Source organism: Leptodactylus fuscus, chromosome 5 (genome assembly GCF_031893055.1).
Source record: "Leptodactylus fuscus isolate aLepFus1 chromosome 5, aLepFus1.hap2, whole genome shotgun sequence".
Classification (NCBI taxonomy): domain Eukaryota; kingdom Metazoa; phylum Chordata; class Amphibia; order Anura; family Leptodactylidae; genus Leptodactylus; species Leptodactylus fuscus.
The window spans coordinates 23,838,702-23,854,144 of NC_134269.1; the positions used below are offsets into that span (position 1 = coordinate 23,838,702).

Here is a 15,443-nt window from a genome sequence, read left to right on the forward strand (position 1 = left end):
GTCACCGGAACTCAGCATATCCGGCTGTTTCAAAGGGTGTGTTTTCCCCTTGTGGGTTTGTTGCCAAGGTCCTGGTGGGGTTTGGTCAACGAGGGCCTCGCTCTTGCTCCAAAGAGCTAAGCGGCAACTCCATGGTTGATCCAAAAAGCTCATTTACACATTGACAAAAGCAGCCACAACTCGGCTATGGAGGCTCCGATTCACAAGTGGGAAAAGATTGTCTGATTGAGGTGACCTGAGCCTATCTCTCCTTGGAGCTAGGCTGAGAGGTTGGCTTCTGAGAGGTGACCGACTGCTCTTCCCCAAGGTTGAAGAATCTTCTTGGATTTGCAGGAAGTAGACAAGAAATTTCATCTCCCGCCTGATTTTATCTTCCCTTTGCTTTGGATGGCTCCTATCTGAAACGTGGTGGATCCGCCTGTTGTAAAAAAGTGTAGTGAGACAAAAAGAAACCTCACATGAATTCCAGATGGTATGAATATACCTAGACTCTGGCCGGTTTCCATTTGCTTTCCAAGAAATGGAAGGCACTTATGGCAAGGGTACCTTGTTTCAGGTCTTACAGCGGTTCAGAACTGAGAGGCAGGGTTACCAGCCGCAGCTTCAGCAGGGCCAGTGGCGCAATGGATAACGCGTCTGACTACGGATCAGAAGATTGTAGGTTCGACTCCTACCTGGCTCGGAAGTGTTGCCGTGATCGTATAGTGGTTAGTACTCTGCGTTGTGGCCGCAGCAACCCCGGTTCGAATCCGGGTCACGGCATCTTTTCTTTGCTTCCGTTTTGAACGGTTCTTTCCCAAGGTGGAAGAAAGTTTTTGGATTTGCAGGAAATAGACAAGAAATGTCATCTCCAGCGTGATTTCGTCTTCTCCTTGCCTTCGATGGCCCCTGGCTGCAAAGTCATGGTTTCGCCTGTTGTAAAAATGTGTTGTGAGACAGATAGAAGCCTGACACGAGTTTCGGATCATCAAATGAAGATGTTTAGTTTCTGGCTGGTTCTCATTCGGTTGGCAAGAAATGGAAGGCACTTGTGGCCATTTCACCCTGTTGCACGTTTTCCAGGGCTTAAGAAATGTGGGGCAGGATTAGCGGAGGCTAACTCGGCAAGGCCAGTGGCGCAATGGATAACGCGTCTGACTACGGATCAGAAGATTGTAGGTTCAACTCCTACCTGGTTTGGCAGTGTTGCCGTGATCGTATAGTGGTTAGTACTCTGCGTTGTGGCTGCAGCAACCCCGGTTCGAATCCGGGTCACGGCATTTTCATTGTTAAAGGGAGTCTGTCACCGGAACTCACCATATCCGCCTGTTTCAAAGGGTGTGTTTTCCCCTTGTGGGTTTGTTGCCAAGGTCCTGGTGGGGTTTGGTCAACGAGGGCCTCGCTCTTGCTCCAAAGAGCTAAGCGGCAACTCCATGGTTGATCCAAAAAGCTCATTTACACATTGACAAAAGCAGCCACATCTCGGCTATGGAGGCTCCGATTCACAAGTGGGAAAAGATTGTCTGATTGAGGTGACCTGAGCCTATCTCTCCTTGGAGCTAGGCTGAGAGGTTGGCTTCTGAGAGGTGACCGACTGCTCTTCCCCAAGGTTGAAGAATCTTCTTGGATTTGCAGGAAGTAGACAAGAAATTTCATCTCCCGCCTGATTTTATCTTCCCTTTGCTTTGGATGGCTCCTATCTGAAACGTGGTGGATCCGCCTGTTGTAAAAAAGTGTAGTGAGACAAAAAGAAACCTCACATGAATTCCAGATGGTATGAATATACCTAGACTCTGGCCGGTTTCCATTTGCTTTCCAAGAAATGGAAGGCACTTATGGCAAGGGTACCTTGTTTCAGGTCTTACAGCGGTTCAGACCTGAGAGGCAGGGTTACCAGCCACGGCTTCAGCAGGGCCAGTGGCGCAATGGATAACGCGTCTGACTACGGATCAGAAGATTGTAGATTCGACTCGTACCTGGCTCAGGTGTGTTGCCGTGATCGTATAGTGGTTAGTACTCTGCGTTGTGGCTGCAGCAACCCCGGTTCGAATCCGGGTCACGGCATTTTCCTTGTTAAAGGGAGTCTGTCACCGGAACTCAGCATATCCACCTGTTTCAAATGGTGTGTTTTCCCCTTGTGGGTTTGTTGCCAAGGTCCTGGTGGGATTTGGTCAACGAGGGCCTCGCTCTTGCTCCAAAGAGCTAAGCGGCAACTCCATGGTTGATCCAAAAAGCTCATTTACACATTGACAAAAGCAGCCACACCTCGGCTATGGAGGCTCCGATTCACAAGTGGGAAAAGATTGTCTGATTGAGGTGACCTGAGCCTATCTCTCCTTGGAGCTAGGCTGAGAGGTTGGCTTCTGAGAGGTGACCGACTGCTCTTCCCCAAGGTTGAAGAATCTTCTTGGATTTGCAGGAAGTAGACAAGAAATTTCATCTCCCGCCTGATTTTATCTTCCCTTTGCTTTGGATGGCTCCTATCTGAAACGTGGTGGATCCGCCTGTTGTAAAAAAGTGTAGTGAGACAAAAAGAAACCTCACATGAATTCCAGATGGTATGAATATACCTAGACTCTGGCCGGTTTCCATTTGCTTTCCAAGAAATAGAAGGCACTTATGGCAAGGGTACCTTGTTTCAGGTCTTACAGCGGTTCAGACCTGAGAGGCAGGGTTACCAGCCGCAGCTTCAGCAGGGCCAGTGGCGCAAAGGATAACGCGTCTGACTACGGATCAGAAGATTGTAGGTTCGACTCCTACCTGGCTCGGAAGTGTTGCCGTGATCGTATAGTGGTTAGTACTCTGCGTTGTGGCCGCAGCAACCCCGGTTCGAATCCGGGTCACGGCATCTTTTCTTTGCTTCCGTTTTGAACGGTTCTTTCCCAAGGTGGAAGAAAGTTTTTGGATTTGCAGGAAATAGACAAGAAATGTCATCTCCAGCGTGATTTCGTCTTCTCCTTGCCTTCGATGGCCCCTGGCTGCAAAGTCATGGTTTCGCCTGTTGTAAAAATGTGTTGTGAGACAGATAGAAGCCTGACACGAGTTCCGGATCATCAAATGAAGATGTTTAGTTTCTGGCTGGTTCTCATTCGGTTGGCAAGAAATGGAAGGCACTTGTGGCCATTTCACCCTGTTGCACGTTTTCCAGGGCTTAAGAAATGTGGGGCAGGATTAGCGGAGGCTAACTCGGCAAGGCCAGTGGCGCAATGGATAACGCGTCTGACTACGGATCAGAAGATTGTAGGTTCAACTCCTACCTGGTTTGGCAGTGTTGCCGTGATCGTATAGTGGTTAGTACTCTGCGTTGTGGCTGCAGCAACCCCGGTTCGAATCCGGGTCACGGCATTTTCATTGTTAAAGGGAGTCTGTCACCGGAACTCACCATATCCGCCTGTTTCAAAGGGTGTGTTTTCCCCTTGTGGGTTTGTTGCCAAGGTCCTGGTGGGGTTTGGTCAACGAGGGCCTCGCTCTTGCTCCAAAGAGCTAAGCGGCAACTCCATGGTTGATCCAAAAAGCTCATTTACACATTGACAAAAGCAGCCACATCTCGGCTATGGAGGCTCCGATTCACAAGTGGGAAAAGATTGTCTGATTGAGGTGACCTGAGCCTATCTCTCCTTGGAGCTAGGCTGAGAGGTTGGCTTCTGAGAGGTGACCGACTGCTCTTCCCCAAGGTTGAAGAATCTTCTTGGATTTGCAGGAAGTAGACAAGAAATTTCATCTCCCGCCTGATTTTATCTTCCCTTTGCTTTGGATGGCTCCTATCTGAAACGTGGTGGATCCGCCTGTTGTAAAAAAGTGTAGTGAGACAAAAAGAAACCTCACATGAATTCCAGATGGTATGAATATACCTAGACTCTGGCCGGTTTCCATTTGCTTTCCAAGAAATGGAAGGCACTTATGGCAAGGGTACCTTGTTTCAGGTCTTACAGCGGTTCAGAACTGAGAGGCAGGGTTACCAGCCACGGCTTCAGCAGGGCCAGTGGCGCAATGGATAACGCGTCTGACTACGGATCAGAAGATTGTAGATTCGACTCGTACCTGGCTCAGGTGTGTTGCCGTGATCGTATAGTGGTTAGTACTCTGCGTTGTGGCTGCAGCAACCCCGGTTCGAATCCGGGTCACGGCATTTTCCTTGTTAAAGGGAGTCTGTCACCGGAACTCAGCATATCCACCTGTTTCAAATGGTGTGTTTTCCCCTTGTGGGTTTGTTGCCAAGGTCCTGGTGGGATTTGGTCAACGAGGGCCTCGCTCTTGCTCCAAAGAGCTAAGCGGCAACTCCATGGTTGATCCAAAAAGCTCATTTACACATTGACAAAAGCAGCCACACCTCGGCTATGGAGGCTCCGATTCACAAGTGGGAAAAGATTGTCTGATTGAGGTGACCTGAGCCTATCTCTCCTTGGAGCTAGGCTGAGAGGTTGGCTTCTGAGAGGTGACCGACTGCTCTTCCCCAAGGTTGAAGAATCTTCTTGGATTTGCAGGAAGTAGACAAGAAATTTCATCTCCCGCCTGATTTTATCTTCCCTTTGCTTTGGATGGCTCCTATCTGAAACGTGGTGGATCCGCCTGTTGTAAAAAAGTGTAGTGAGACAAAAAGAAACCTCACATGAATTCCAGATGGTATGAATATACCTAGACTCTGGCCGGTTTCCATTTGCTTTCCAAGAAATGGAAGGCACTTATGGCAAGGGTACCTTGTTTCAGGTCTTACAGCGGTTCAGACCTGAGAGGCAGGGTTACCAGCCGCAGCTTCAGCAGGGCCAGTGGCGCAAAGGATAACGCGTCTGACTACGGATCAGAAGATTGTAGGTTCGACTCCTACCTGGCTCGGAAGTGTTGCCGTGATCGTATAGTGGTTAGTACTCTGCGTTGTGGCCGCAGCAACCCCGGTTCGAATCCGGGTCACGGCATCTTTTCTTTGCTTCCGTTTTGAACGGTTCTTTCCCAAGGTGGAAGAAAGTTTTTGGATTTGCAGGAAATAGACAAGAAATGTCATCTCCAGCGTGATTTCGTCTTCTCCTTGCCTTCGATGGCCCCTGGCTGCAAAGTCATGGTTTGCCTGTTGTAAAAATGTGTTGTGAGACAGATAGAAGCCTGACACGAGTTCCGGATCATCAAATGAAGATGTTTAGTTTCTGGCTGGTTCTCATTCGGTTGGCAAGAAATGGAAGGCACTTGTGGCCATTTCACCCTGTTGCACGTTTTCCAGGGCTTAAGAAATGTGGGGCAGGATTAGCGGAGGCTAACTTGGCAAGGCCAGTGGCGCAATGGATAACGCGTCTGACTATGGATCAGAAGATTGTAGGTTCGACTCCTACCTGGTTTGGCAGTGTTGCCGTGATCGTATAGTGGTTAGTACTCTGCGTTGTGGCCGCAGCAACCCCGGTTTGAATCCGGGTCACGGCATTTTCATTGTTAAAGGGAGTCTGTCACCGGAACTCAGCATATCCGGCTGTTTCAAAGGGTGTGTTTTCCCCTTGTGGGTTTGTTGCCAAGGTCCTGGTGGGGTTTGGTCAACGAGGGCCTCGCTCTTGCTCCAAAGAGCTAAGCGGCAACTCCATGGTTGATCCAAAAAGCTCATTTACACATTGACAAAAGCAGCCACAACTCGGCTATGGAGGCTCCGATTCACAAGTGGGAAAAGATTGTCTGATTGAGGTGACCTGAGCCTATCTCTCCTTGGAGCTACGCTGAGAGGTTGGCTTCTGAGAGGTGACCGACTGCTCTTCCCCAAGGTTGAAGAATCTTCTTGGATTTGCAGGAAGTAGACAAGAAATTTCATCTCCCGCCTGATTTTATCTTCCCTTTGCTTTGCATGGCTCCTATCTGAAACGTGGTGGATCCGCCTGTTGTAAAAAAGTGTAGTGAGACAAAAAGAAACCTCACATGAATTCCAGATGGTATGAATATACCTAGTCTCTGGCCGGTTTCCATTTGCTTTCCAAGAAATGGAAGGCACTTATGGCAAGGGTACCTTGTTTCAGGTCTTACAGCGGTTCAGAACTGAGAGGCAGGGTTACCAGCCGCAGCTTCAGCAGGGCCAGTGGCGCAATGGATAACGCGTCTGACTACGGATCAGAAGATTGTAGGTTCGACTCCTACCTGGCTCGGGAGTGTTGCCGTGATCGTATAGTGGTTAGTACTCTGCATTGTGGCCGCAGCAACCCCGGTTCAAATCCGGGTCACGGCATTTTCCTTGTTAAAGGGAGTCTGTCACCGGAACTCAGCATATCCGCCTGTTTCAAATGGTGTGTTTTCCCCTTGTGGGTTTGTTGCCAAGGTCCTGGTGGGATTTGGTCAACGAGGGCCTCGCTCTTGCTCCAAAGAGCTAAGCGGCAACTCCATGGTTGATCCAAAAAGCTCATTTACACATTGACAAAAGCAGCCACACCTCGGCTATGGAGGCTCCGATTCACAAGTGGGAAAAGATTGTCTGATTGAGGTGACCTGAGCCTATCTCTCCTTGGAGCTACGCTGAGAGGTTGGCTTCTGAGAGGTGACCGACTGCTCTTCCCCAAGGTTGAAGAATCTTCTTGGATTTGCAGGAAGTAGACAAGAAATTTCATCTCCCGCCTGATTTTATCTTCCCTTTGCTTTGGATGGCTCCTATCTGAAACGTGGTGGATCCGCCTGTTGTAAAAAAGTGTAGTGAGACAAAAAGAAACCTCACATGAATTCCAGATGGTATGAATATACCTAGACTCTGGCCGGTTTCCATTTGCTTTCCAAGAAATGGAAGGCACTTATGGCAAGGGTACCTTGTTTCAGGTCTTACAGCGGTTCAGAACTGAGAGGCAGGGTTACCAGCCGCAGCTTCAGCAGGGCCAGTGGCGCAATGGATAACGCGTCTGACTACGGATCAGAAGATTGTAGGTTCGACTCCTACCTGGCTCGGAAGTGTTGCCGTGATCGTATAGTGGTTAGTACTCTGCGTTGTGGCCGCAGCAACCCCGGTTCGAATCCGGGTCACGGCATCTTTTCTTTGCTTCCGTTTTGAACGGTTCTTTCCCAATGTGGAAGAAAGTTTTTGGATTTGCAGGAAATAGACAAGAAATGTCATCTCCAGCGTGATTTCGTCTTCTCCTTGCCTTCGATGGCCCCTGGCTGCAAAGTCATGGTTTCGCCTGTTGTAAAAATGTGTTGTGAGACAGATAGAAGCCTGACACGAGTTCCGGATCATCGTATGAAGATGTTTAGTTTCTGGCTGGTTCTCATTCGGTTGGCAAGAAATGGAAGGCACTTGTGGCCATTTCACCCTGTTGCAGGTTTTCCAGGGCTTAAGAAATGTAGGGCAGGATTAGCGGAGGCTGAGTCGGCAGGGCCAGTGGCGCAATGGATAACGCGTCTGACTACGGATCAGAAGATTGTAGGTTTGACTCCTACCTGGTTTGGCAGTGTTGCCGTGATCGTATAGTGGTTAGTACTCTGCATTGTGGCCGCAGCAACCCCGGTTTGAATCCGGGTCACGGCATTTTCATTGTTAAAGGGAGTCTGTCACCGGAACTCAGCATATCCGGCTGTTTCAAAGGGTGTGTTTTCCCCTTGTGGGTTTGTTGCCAAGGTCCTGGTGGGGTTTGGTCAACGAGGGCCTCGCTCTTGCTCCAAAGAGCTAAGCGGCAACTCCATGGTTGATCCAAAAAGCTCATTTACACATTGACAAAAGCAGCCACATCTCGGCTATGGAGGCTCCGATTCACAAGTGGGAAAAGATTGTCTGATTGAGGTGACCTGAGCCTATCTCTCCTTGGAGCTAGGCTGAGAGGTTGGCTTCTGAGAGGTGACCGACTGCTCTTCCCCAAGGTTGAAGAATCTTCTTGGATTTGCAGGAAGTAGACAAGAAATTTCATCTCCCGCCTGATTTTATCTTCCCTTTGCTTTGGATGGCTCCTATCTGAAACGTGGTGGATCCGCCTGTTGTAAAAAAGTGTAGTGAGACAAAAAGAAACCTCACATGAATTCCAGATGGTATGAATATACCTAGACTCTGGCCGGTTTCCATTTGCTTTCCAAGAAATGGAAGGCACTTATGGCAAGGGTACCTTGTTTCAGGTCTTACAGCGGTTCAGAACTGAGAGGCAGGGTTACCAGCCACGGCTTCAGCAGGGCCAGTGGCGCAATGGATAACGCGTCTGACTACGGATCAGAAGATTGTAGGTTCGACTCATACCTGGCTCGGGAGTGTTGCCGTGATCGTATAGTGGTTAGTACTCTGCGTTGTGGCCGCAGCAACCCCGGTTCGAATCCGGGTCACGGCATCTTTTCTTTGCTTCCGTTTTGAACGGTTCTTTCCCAAGGTGGAAGAAAGTTTTTGGATTTGCAGGAAATAGACAAGAAATGTCATCTCCAGCGTGATTTCGTCTTCTCCTTGCCTTCGATGGCCCCTGGCTGCAAAGTCATGGTTTCGCCTGTTGTAAAAATGTGTTGTGAGACAGATAGAAGCCTGACACGAGTTCCGGATCATCGTATGAAGATGTTTAGTTTCTGGCTGGTTCTCATTCGGTTGGCAAGAAATGGAAGGCACTTGTGGCCATTTCACCCTGTTGCAGGTTTTCCAGGGCTTAAGAAATGTAGGGCAGGATTAGCGGAGGCTGACTCGGCAGGGCCAGTGGCGCAATGGATAACGTGTCTGACTACGGATCAGAAGATTGTAGGTTCGACTCCTACCTGGCTCGGCAGCGTTGCCGTGATCGTATAGTGGTTAGTACTCTGCGTTGTGGCTGCAGCTACCACGGTTTGAATCCGGGTCATGGCAAATTCATTGTTAAATGTAGTCTGTCACCGGAACTCAGCATATCCGGCTGTTTCAAAGGGTGTGTTTTCCCCTTGTGGGTTTGTTGCCAAGGTCCTGGTGGGGTTTGGTCAACGAGGGCCTCGCTCTTGCTCCAAAGAGCTAAGCGGCAACTCCATGGTTGATCCAAAAAGCTCATTTACACATTGACAAAAGCAGCCACATCTCGGCTATGGAGGCTCCGATTCACAAGTGGGAAAAGATTGTCTGATTGAGGTGACCTGAGCCTATCTCTCCTTGGAGCTAGGCTGAGAGGTTGGCTTCTGAGAGGTGACCGACTGCTCTTCCCCAAGGTTGAAGAATCTTCTTGGATTTGCAGGAAGTAGACAAGAAATTTCATCTCCCGCCTGATTTTATCTTCCCTTTGCTTCGGATGGCTCCTATCTGAAACGTGGTGGATCCGCCTGTTGTAAAAAAGTGTAGTGAGACAAAAAGAAACCTCACATGAATTCCAGATGGTATGAATATACCTAGACTCTGGCCGGTTTCCATTTGCTTTCCAAGAAATGGAAGGCACTTATGGCAAGGGTACCTTGTTTCAGGTCTTACAGCGGTTCAGAACTGAGAGGCAGGGTTACCAGCCGCAGCTTCAGCAGGGCCAGTGGCGCAATGGATAACGCGTCTGACTACGGATCAGAAGATTGTAGGTTCGACTCGTACCTGGCTCAGGTGTGTTGCCGTGATCGTATAGTGGTTAGTACTCTGCGTTGTGGCTGCAGCAACCCCGGTTCGAATCCGGGTCACGGCATTTTCCTTGTTAAAGGGAGTCTGTCACCGGAACTCAGCATATCTACCTGTTTCAAATGGTGTGTTTTCCCCTTGTGGGTTTGTTGCCAAGGTCCTGGTGGGATTTGGTCAACGAGGGCCTCGCTCTTGCTCCAAAGAGCTAAGCGGCAACTCCATGGTTGATCCAAAAAGCTCATTTACACATTGACAAAAGCAGCCACACCTCGGCTATGGAGGCTCCGATTCACAAGTGGGAAAAGATTGTCTGATTGAGGTGACCTGAGCCTATCTCTCCTTGGAGCTAGGCTGAGAGGTTGGCTTCTGAGAGGTGACCGACTGCTCTTCCCCAAGGTTGAAGAATCTTCTTGGATTTGCAGGAAGTAGACAAGAAATTTCATCTCCCGCCTGATTTTATCTTCCCTTTGCTTTGGATGGCTCCTATCTGAAACGTGGTGGATCCGCCTGTTGTAAAAAAGTGTAGTGAGACAAAAAGAAACCTCACATGAATTCCAGATGGTATGAATATACCTAGACTCTGGCCGGTTTCCATTTGCTTTCCAAGAAATGGAAGGCACTTATGGCAAGGGTACCTTGTTTCAGGTCTTACAGCGGTTCAGACCTGAGAGGCAGGGTTACCAGCCGCAGCTTCAGCAGGGCCAGTGGCGCAATGGATAACGCGTCTGACTACGGATCAGAAGATTGTAGGTTCGACTCCTACCTGGCTCGGAAGTGTTGCCGTGATCGTATAGTGGTTAGTACTCTGCGTTGTGGCCGCAGCAACCCCGGTTCGAATCCGGGTCACGGCATCTTTTCTTTGCTTCCGTTTTGAACGGTTCTTTCCCAAGGTGGAAGAAAGTTTTTGGATTTGCAGGAAATAGACAAGAAATGTCATCTCCAGCGTGATTTCGTCTTCTCCTTGCCTTCGATGGCCCCTGGCTGCAAAGTCATGGTTTCGCCTGTTGTAAAAATGTGTTGTGAGACAGATAGAAGCCTGACACGAGTTCCGGATCATCAAATGAAGATGTTTAGTTTCTGGCTGGTTCTCATTCGGTTGGCAAGAAATGGAAGGCACTTGTGGCCATTTCACCCTGTTGCACGTTTTCCAGGGCTTAAGAAATGTGGGGCAGGATTAGCAGAGGCTAACTTGGCAAGGCCAGTGGCGCAATGGATAACGTGTCTGACTACGGATCAGAAGATTGTAGGTTCGACTCCTACCTGGCTCGGCAGTGTTGCCGTGATCGTATAGTGGTTAGTACTCTGCGTTGTGGCCGCAGCAACCCCGGTTTGAATCCGGGTCACGGCATTTTCATTGTTAAAGAGAGTCTGTCACCGGAACTCAGCATATCCGGCTGTTTCAAAGGGTGTGTTTTCCCCTTGTGGGTTTGTTGCCAAGGTCCTGGTGGGGTTTGGTCAACGAGGGCCTCGCTCTTGCTCCAAAGAGCTAAGCGGCAACTCCATGGTTGATCCAAAAAGCTCATTTACACATTGACAAAAGCAGCCACAACTCGGCTATGGAGGCTCCGATTCACAAGTGGGAAAAGATTGTCTGATTGAGGTGACCTGAGCCTATCTCTCCTTGGAGCTAGGCTGAGAGGTTGGCTTCTGAGAGGTGACCGACTGCTCTTCCCCAAGGTTGAAGAATCTTCTTGGATTTGCAGGAAGTAGACAAGAAATTTCATCTCCCGCCTGATTTTATCTTCCCTTTGCTTTGGATGGCTCCTATCTGAAACGTGGTGGATCCGCCTGTTGTAAAAAAGTGTAGTGAGACAAAAAGAAACCTCACATGAATTCCAGATGGTATGAATATACCTAGACTCTGGCCGGTTTCCATTTGCTTTCCAAGAAATGGAAGGCACTTATGGCAAGGGTACCTTGTTTCAGGTCTTACAGCGGTTCAGAACTGAGAGGCAGGGTTACCAGCCGCAGCTTCAGCAGGGCCAGTGGCGCAATGGATAACGCGTCTGACTACGGATCAGAAGATTGTAGGTTCGACTCCTACCTGGCTCGGAAGTGTTGCCGTGATTGTATAGTGGTTAGTACTCTGCGTTGTGGCCGCAGCAACCCCGGTTCGAATCCGGGTCACGGCATCTTTTCTTTGCTTCCGTTTTGAACGGTTCTTTCCCAAGGTGGAAGAAAGTTTTTGGATTTGCAGGAAATAGACAAGAAATGTCATCTCCAGCGTGATTTCGTCTTCTCCTTGCCTTCGATGGCCCCTGGCTGCAAAGTCATGGTTTCGCCTGTTGTAAAAATGTGTTGTGAGACAGGTAGAAGCCTGACACGAGTTCCGGATCATCGTATGAAGATGTTTAGTTTCTGGCTGGTTCTCATTCGGTTGGCAAGAAATGGAAGGCACTTGTGGCCATTTCACCCTGTTGCAGGTTTTCCAGGGCTTAAGAAATGTAGGGCAGGATTAGCGGAGGCTGAGTCGGCAGGGCCAGTGGCGCAATGGATAACGCGTCTGACTACGGATCAGAAGATTGTAGGTTCGACTCCTACCTGGTTTGGCAGTGTTGCCGTGATCGTATAGTGGTTAGTACTCTGCGTTGTGGCCGCAGCAACCCCGGTTTGAATCCGGGTCACGGCATTTTCATTGTTAAAGGGAGTCTGTCACCGGAACTCAGCATATCCGGCTGTTTCAAAGGGTGTGTTTTCCCCTTGTGGGTTTGTTGCCAAGGTCCTGGTGGGGTTTGGTCAACGAGGGCCTCGCTCTTGCTCCAAAGAGCTAAGCGGCAACTCCATGGTTGATCCAAAAAGCTCATTTACACATTGACAAAAGCAGCCACAACTCGGCTATGGAGGCTCCGATTCACAAGTGGGAAAAGATTGTCTGATTGAGGTGACCTGAGCCTATCTCTCCTTGGAGCTAGGCTGAGAGGTTGGCTTCTGAGAGGTGACCGACTGCTCTTCCCCAAGGTTGAAGAATCTTCTTGGATTTGCAGGAAGTAGACAAGAAATTTCATCTCCCGCCTGATTTTATCTTCCCTTTGCTTTGGATGGCTCCTATCTGAAACGTGGTGGATCCGCCTGTTGTAAAAAAGTGTAGTGAGACAAAAAGAAACCTCACATGAATTCCAGATGGTATGAATATACCTAGACTCTGGCCGGTTTCCATTTGCTTTCCAAGAAATGGAAGGCACTTATGGCAAGGGTACCTTGTTTCAGGTCTTACAGCGGTTCAGAACTGAGAGGCAGGGTTACCAGCCGCAGCTTCAGCAGGGCCAGTGGCGCAATGGATAACGCGTCTGACTACGGATCAGAAGATTGTAGGTTCGACTCCTACCTGGCTCGGAAGTGTTGCCGTGATCGTATAGTGGTTAGTACTCTGCGTTGTGGCCGCAGCAACCCCGGTTCGAATCCGGGTCACGGCATCTTTTCTTTGCTTCCGTTTTGAACGGTTCTTTCCCAAGGTGGAAGAAAGTTTTTGGATTTGCAGGAAATAGACAAGAAATGTCATCTCCAGCGTGATTTCGTCTTCTCCTTGCCTTCGATGGCCCCTGGCTGCAAAGTCATGGTTTCGCCTGTTGTAAAAATGTGTTGTGAGACAGATAGAAGCCTGACACGAGTTCCGGATCATCAAATGAAGATGTTTAGTTTCTGGCTGGTTCTCATTCGGTTGGCAAGAAATGGAAGGCACTTGTGGCCATTTCACCCTGTTGCACGTTTTCCAGGGCTTAAGAAATGTGGGGCAGGATTAGCGGAGGCTAACTCGGCAAGGCCAGTGGCGCAATGGATAACGCATCTGACTACGGATCAGAAGATTGTAGGTTCAACTCCTACCTGGTTTGGCAGTGTTGCCGTGATCGTATAGTGGTTAGTACTCTGCGTTGTGGCCGCGGCAACCCCGGTTCGAATCCGGGTCACGGCATTTTCATTGTTAAAGGGAGTCTGTCACCGGAACTCAGCATATCCGCCTGTTTCAAAGGGTGTGTTTTCCCCTTGTGGGTTTGTTGCCAAGGTCCTGGTGGGGTTTGGTCAACGAGGGCCTCGCTCTTGCTCCAAAGAGCTAAGCGGCAACTCCATGGTTGATCCAAAAAGCTCATTTACACATTGACAAAAGCAGCCACATCTCGGCTATGGAGGCTCCGATTCACAAGTGGGAAAAGATTGTCTGATTGAGGTGACCTGAGCCTATCTCTCCTTGGAGCTAGGCTGAGAGGTTGGCTTCTGAGAGGTGACCGACTGCTCTTCCCCAAGGTTGAAGAATCTTCTTGGATTTGCAGGAAGTAGACAAGAAATTTCATCTTCCGCCTGATTTTATCTTCCCTTTGCTTTGGATGGCTCCTATCTGAAACGTGGTGGATCCGCCTGTTGTAAAAAAGTGTAGTGAGACAAAAAGAAACCTCACATGAATTCCAGATGGTATGAATATACCTAGACTCTGGCCGGTTTCCATTTGCTTTCCAAGAAATGGAAGGCACTTATGGCAAGGGTACCTTGTTTCAGGTCTTACAGCGGTTCAGAACTGAGAGGCAGGGTTACCAGCCACAGCTTCAGCAGGGCCAGTGGCGCAATGGATAACGCGTCTGACTACGGAGCAGAAGATTGTAGGTTCGACTCGTACCTGGCTCAGGAGTATTGCCGTGATCGTATAGTGGTTAGTACTCTGCGTTGTGGCCGCAGCAACCCCGGTTCGAATCCGGGTCACAGCATCTTTTCTTTGCTTCCGTTTTGAACGGTTCTTTCCCAAGGTGGAAGAAAGTTTTTGGATTTGCAGGAAATAGACAAGAAATGTCATCTCCAGCGTGATTTCGTCTTCTCCTTGCCTTCGATGGCCCCTGGCTGCAAAGTCATGGTTTCGCCTGTTGTAAAAATGTGTTGTGAGACAGATAGAAGCCTGACACGAGTTCCGGATCATCAAATGAAGATGTTTAGTTTCTGGCTGGTTCTCATTCGGTTGGCAAGAAATGGAAGGCACTTGTGGCCATTTCACCCTGTTGCACGTTTTCCAGGGCTTAAGAAATGTGGGGCAGGATTAGCGGAGGCTAACTCGGCAAGGCCAGTGGCGCAATGGATAACGCGTCTGACTACGGATCAGAAGATTATAGGTTCGACTCCTACCTGGCTCGGGAGTGTTGCCGTGATCGTGTAGTGGTTAGTACTCTGCATTGTGGCCGCAGCAACCCCGGTTCGAATCCGGGTCACGGCATTTTCCTTGTTAAAGGGAGTCTGTCACCGGAACTCAGCATATCCGCCTGTTTTAAATGGTGTGTTTTCCCCTTGTGGGTTTGTTGCCAAGGTCCTGGTGGGATTTGGTCAACGAGGGCCTCGCTCTTGCTCCAAAGAGCTAAGCGGCAACTCCATGGTTGATCCAAAAAGCTCATTTACACATTGACAAAAGCAGCCACACCTCGGCTATGGAGGCTCCGATTCACAAGTGGGAAAAGATTGTCTGATTGAGGTGACCTGAGCCTATCTCTCCTTGGAGCTAGGCTGAGAGGTTGGCTTCTGAGAGGTGACCGACTGCTCTTCCCCAAGGTTGAAGAATCTTCTTGGATTTGCAGGAAGTAGACAAGAAATTTCATCTCCCGCCTGATTTTATCTTCCCTTTGCTTTGGATGGCTCCTATCTGAAACGTGGTGGATCCGCCTGTTGTAAAAAAGTGTAGTGAGACAAAAAGAAACCTCACATGAATTCCAGATGGTATGAATATACCTAGACTCTGGCCGGTTTCCATTTGCTTTCCAAGAAATGGAAGGCACTTATGGCAAGGGTACCTTGTTTCAGGTCTTACAGCGGTTCAGAACTGAGAGGCAGGGTTACCAGCCGCAGCTTCAGCAGGGCCAGTGGCGCAATGGATAACGCGTCTGACTACGGATCAGAAGATTGTAGGTTCGACTCCTACCTGGCTCGGAAGTGTTGCCGTGATCGTATAATGGTTAGTACTCTGCGTTGTGGCCGCAGCAACCCCGGTTCGAATCCGGGTCACGGCATCTTTTCTTTGCTTCCG

The 15,443-nt window shown here is 49.3% G+C and overlaps 38 non-coding genes across 38 annotated transcripts; all 38 read left to right on the top strand.

Annotated features, from left to right (window-relative positions):
- The first annotated feature begins 609 nt into the window (after positions 1 to 609).
- Positions 610 to 682, top strand: TRNAR-ACG (transfer RNA arginine (anticodon ACG)). Its single transcript has one exon. It is a non-coding gene; the product is annotated as a tRNA-Arg (tRNA).
- Positions 683 to 690: 8 nt separating this feature from the next.
- TRNAH-GUG (transfer RNA histidin (anticodon GUG)) lies at positions 691 to 762 on the top strand. The gene has a single exon. It is a non-coding gene; the product is annotated as a tRNA-His (tRNA).
- Positions 763 to 1,106: 344 nt separating this feature from the next.
- TRNAR-ACG (transfer RNA arginine (anticodon ACG)) lies at positions 1,107 to 1,179 on the top strand. The gene has a single exon. It is a non-coding gene; the product is annotated as a tRNA-Arg (tRNA).
- Positions 1,180 to 1,187: 8 nt separating this feature from the next.
- TRNAH-GUG (transfer RNA histidin (anticodon GUG)) lies at positions 1,188 to 1,259 on the top strand. The gene has a single exon. It is a non-coding gene; the product is annotated as a tRNA-His (tRNA).
- A 712-nt stretch (positions 1,260 to 1,971) lies between these two features.
- TRNAH-GUG (transfer RNA histidin (anticodon GUG)) lies at positions 1,972 to 2,043 on the top strand. The gene has a single exon. It is a non-coding gene; the product is annotated as a tRNA-His (tRNA).
- A 631-nt stretch (positions 2,044 to 2,674) lies between these two features.
- TRNAR-ACG (transfer RNA arginine (anticodon ACG)) lies at positions 2,675 to 2,747 on the top strand. The gene has a single exon. It is a non-coding gene; the product is annotated as a tRNA-Arg (tRNA).
- An 8-nt stretch (positions 2,748 to 2,755) lies between these two features.
- TRNAH-GUG (transfer RNA histidin (anticodon GUG)) lies at positions 2,756 to 2,827 on the top strand. Its single transcript has one exon. It is a non-coding gene; the product is annotated as a tRNA-His (tRNA).
- A 344-nt stretch (positions 2,828 to 3,171) lies between these two features.
- Positions 3,172 to 3,244, top strand: TRNAR-ACG (transfer RNA arginine (anticodon ACG)). The gene has a single exon. It is a non-coding gene; the product is annotated as a tRNA-Arg (tRNA).
- Positions 3,245 to 3,252: 8 nt separating this feature from the next.
- On the top strand, positions 3,253 to 3,324 carry TRNAH-GUG (transfer RNA histidin (anticodon GUG)). Its single transcript has one exon. It is a non-coding gene; the product is annotated as a tRNA-His (tRNA).
- Positions 3,325 to 4,036: 712 nt separating this feature from the next.
- On the top strand, positions 4,037 to 4,108 carry TRNAH-GUG (transfer RNA histidin (anticodon GUG)). Its single transcript has one exon. It is a non-coding gene; the product is annotated as a tRNA-His (tRNA).
- A 631-nt stretch (positions 4,109 to 4,739) lies between these two features.
- Positions 4,740 to 4,812, top strand: TRNAR-ACG (transfer RNA arginine (anticodon ACG)). The gene has a single exon. It is a non-coding gene; the product is annotated as a tRNA-Arg (tRNA).
- An 8-nt stretch (positions 4,813 to 4,820) lies between these two features.
- TRNAH-GUG (transfer RNA histidin (anticodon GUG)) lies at positions 4,821 to 4,892 on the top strand. Its single transcript has one exon. It is a non-coding gene; the product is annotated as a tRNA-His (tRNA).
- Positions 4,893 to 5,235: 343 nt separating this feature from the next.
- Positions 5,236 to 5,308, top strand: TRNAH-AUG (transfer RNA histidin (anticodon AUG)). The gene has a single exon. It is a non-coding gene; the product is annotated as a tRNA-His (tRNA).
- Positions 5,309 to 5,316: 8 nt separating this feature from the next.
- Positions 5,317 to 5,388, top strand: TRNAH-GUG (transfer RNA histidin (anticodon GUG)). Its single transcript has one exon. It is a non-coding gene; the product is annotated as a tRNA-His (tRNA).
- Positions 5,389 to 6,019: 631 nt separating this feature from the next.
- Positions 6,020 to 6,092, top strand: TRNAR-ACG (transfer RNA arginine (anticodon ACG)). The gene has a single exon. It is a non-coding gene; the product is annotated as a tRNA-Arg (tRNA).
- Positions 6,093 to 6,803: 711 nt separating this feature from the next.
- TRNAR-ACG (transfer RNA arginine (anticodon ACG)) lies at positions 6,804 to 6,876 on the top strand. The gene has a single exon. It is a non-coding gene; the product is annotated as a tRNA-Arg (tRNA).
- Positions 6,877 to 6,884: 8 nt separating this feature from the next.
- On the top strand, positions 6,885 to 6,956 carry TRNAH-GUG (transfer RNA histidin (anticodon GUG)). The gene has a single exon. It is a non-coding gene; the product is annotated as a tRNA-His (tRNA).
- Positions 6,957 to 7,300: 344 nt separating this feature from the next.
- TRNAR-ACG (transfer RNA arginine (anticodon ACG)) lies at positions 7,301 to 7,373 on the top strand. Its single transcript has one exon. It is a non-coding gene; the product is annotated as a tRNA-Arg (tRNA).
- Positions 7,374 to 8,084: 711 nt separating this feature from the next.
- Positions 8,085 to 8,157, top strand: TRNAR-ACG (transfer RNA arginine (anticodon ACG)). Its single transcript has one exon. It is a non-coding gene; the product is annotated as a tRNA-Arg (tRNA).
- An 8-nt stretch (positions 8,158 to 8,165) lies between these two features.
- Positions 8,166 to 8,237, top strand: TRNAH-GUG (transfer RNA histidin (anticodon GUG)). The gene has a single exon. It is a non-coding gene; the product is annotated as a tRNA-His (tRNA).
- Positions 8,238 to 8,581: 344 nt separating this feature from the next.
- On the top strand, positions 8,582 to 8,654 carry TRNAR-ACG (transfer RNA arginine (anticodon ACG)). The gene has a single exon. It is a non-coding gene; the product is annotated as a tRNA-Arg (tRNA).
- Positions 8,655 to 9,365: 711 nt separating this feature from the next.
- On the top strand, positions 9,366 to 9,438 carry TRNAR-ACG (transfer RNA arginine (anticodon ACG)). Its single transcript has one exon. It is a non-coding gene; the product is annotated as a tRNA-Arg (tRNA).
- Positions 9,439 to 9,446: 8 nt separating this feature from the next.
- Positions 9,447 to 9,518, top strand: TRNAH-GUG (transfer RNA histidin (anticodon GUG)). Its single transcript has one exon. It is a non-coding gene; the product is annotated as a tRNA-His (tRNA).
- Positions 9,519 to 10,149: 631 nt separating this feature from the next.
- On the top strand, positions 10,150 to 10,222 carry TRNAR-ACG (transfer RNA arginine (anticodon ACG)). The gene has a single exon. It is a non-coding gene; the product is annotated as a tRNA-Arg (tRNA).
- Positions 10,223 to 10,230: 8 nt separating this feature from the next.
- TRNAH-GUG (transfer RNA histidin (anticodon GUG)) lies at positions 10,231 to 10,302 on the top strand. Its single transcript has one exon. It is a non-coding gene; the product is annotated as a tRNA-His (tRNA).
- A 344-nt stretch (positions 10,303 to 10,646) lies between these two features.
- Positions 10,647 to 10,719, top strand: TRNAR-ACG (transfer RNA arginine (anticodon ACG)). The gene has a single exon. It is a non-coding gene; the product is annotated as a tRNA-Arg (tRNA).
- An 8-nt stretch (positions 10,720 to 10,727) lies between these two features.
- TRNAH-GUG (transfer RNA histidin (anticodon GUG)) lies at positions 10,728 to 10,799 on the top strand. Its single transcript has one exon. It is a non-coding gene; the product is annotated as a tRNA-His (tRNA).
- A 631-nt stretch (positions 10,800 to 11,430) lies between these two features.
- On the top strand, positions 11,431 to 11,503 carry TRNAR-ACG (transfer RNA arginine (anticodon ACG)). The gene has a single exon. It is a non-coding gene; the product is annotated as a tRNA-Arg (tRNA).
- An 8-nt stretch (positions 11,504 to 11,511) lies between these two features.
- On the top strand, positions 11,512 to 11,583 carry TRNAH-GUG (transfer RNA histidin (anticodon GUG)). The gene has a single exon. It is a non-coding gene; the product is annotated as a tRNA-His (tRNA).
- A 344-nt stretch (positions 11,584 to 11,927) lies between these two features.
- On the top strand, positions 11,928 to 12,000 carry TRNAR-ACG (transfer RNA arginine (anticodon ACG)). The gene has a single exon. It is a non-coding gene; the product is annotated as a tRNA-Arg (tRNA).
- An 8-nt stretch (positions 12,001 to 12,008) lies between these two features.
- TRNAH-GUG (transfer RNA histidin (anticodon GUG)) lies at positions 12,009 to 12,080 on the top strand. Its single transcript has one exon. It is a non-coding gene; the product is annotated as a tRNA-His (tRNA).
- Positions 12,081 to 12,711: 631 nt separating this feature from the next.
- Positions 12,712 to 12,784, top strand: TRNAR-ACG (transfer RNA arginine (anticodon ACG)). The gene has a single exon. It is a non-coding gene; the product is annotated as a tRNA-Arg (tRNA).
- An 8-nt stretch (positions 12,785 to 12,792) lies between these two features.
- On the top strand, positions 12,793 to 12,864 carry TRNAH-GUG (transfer RNA histidin (anticodon GUG)). Its single transcript has one exon. It is a non-coding gene; the product is annotated as a tRNA-His (tRNA).
- Positions 12,865 to 13,208: 344 nt separating this feature from the next.
- Positions 13,209 to 13,281, top strand: TRNAR-ACG (transfer RNA arginine (anticodon ACG)). The gene has a single exon. It is a non-coding gene; the product is annotated as a tRNA-Arg (tRNA).
- An 8-nt stretch (positions 13,282 to 13,289) lies between these two features.
- Positions 13,290 to 13,361, top strand: TRNAH-GUG (transfer RNA histidin (anticodon GUG)). The gene has a single exon. It is a non-coding gene; the product is annotated as a tRNA-His (tRNA).
- Positions 13,362 to 14,489: 1,128 nt separating this feature from the next.
- On the top strand, positions 14,490 to 14,562 carry TRNAR-ACG (transfer RNA arginine (anticodon ACG)). The gene has a single exon. It is a non-coding gene; the product is annotated as a tRNA-Arg (tRNA).
- Positions 14,563 to 15,273: 711 nt separating this feature from the next.
- Positions 15,274 to 15,346, top strand: TRNAR-ACG (transfer RNA arginine (anticodon ACG)). Its single transcript has one exon. It is a non-coding gene; the product is annotated as a tRNA-Arg (tRNA).
- Positions 15,347 to 15,354: 8 nt separating this feature from the next.
- On the top strand, positions 15,355 to 15,426 carry TRNAH-GUG (transfer RNA histidin (anticodon GUG)). Its single transcript has one exon. It is a non-coding gene; the product is annotated as a tRNA-His (tRNA).
- Positions 15,427 to 15,443: the final 17 nt, after the last annotated feature.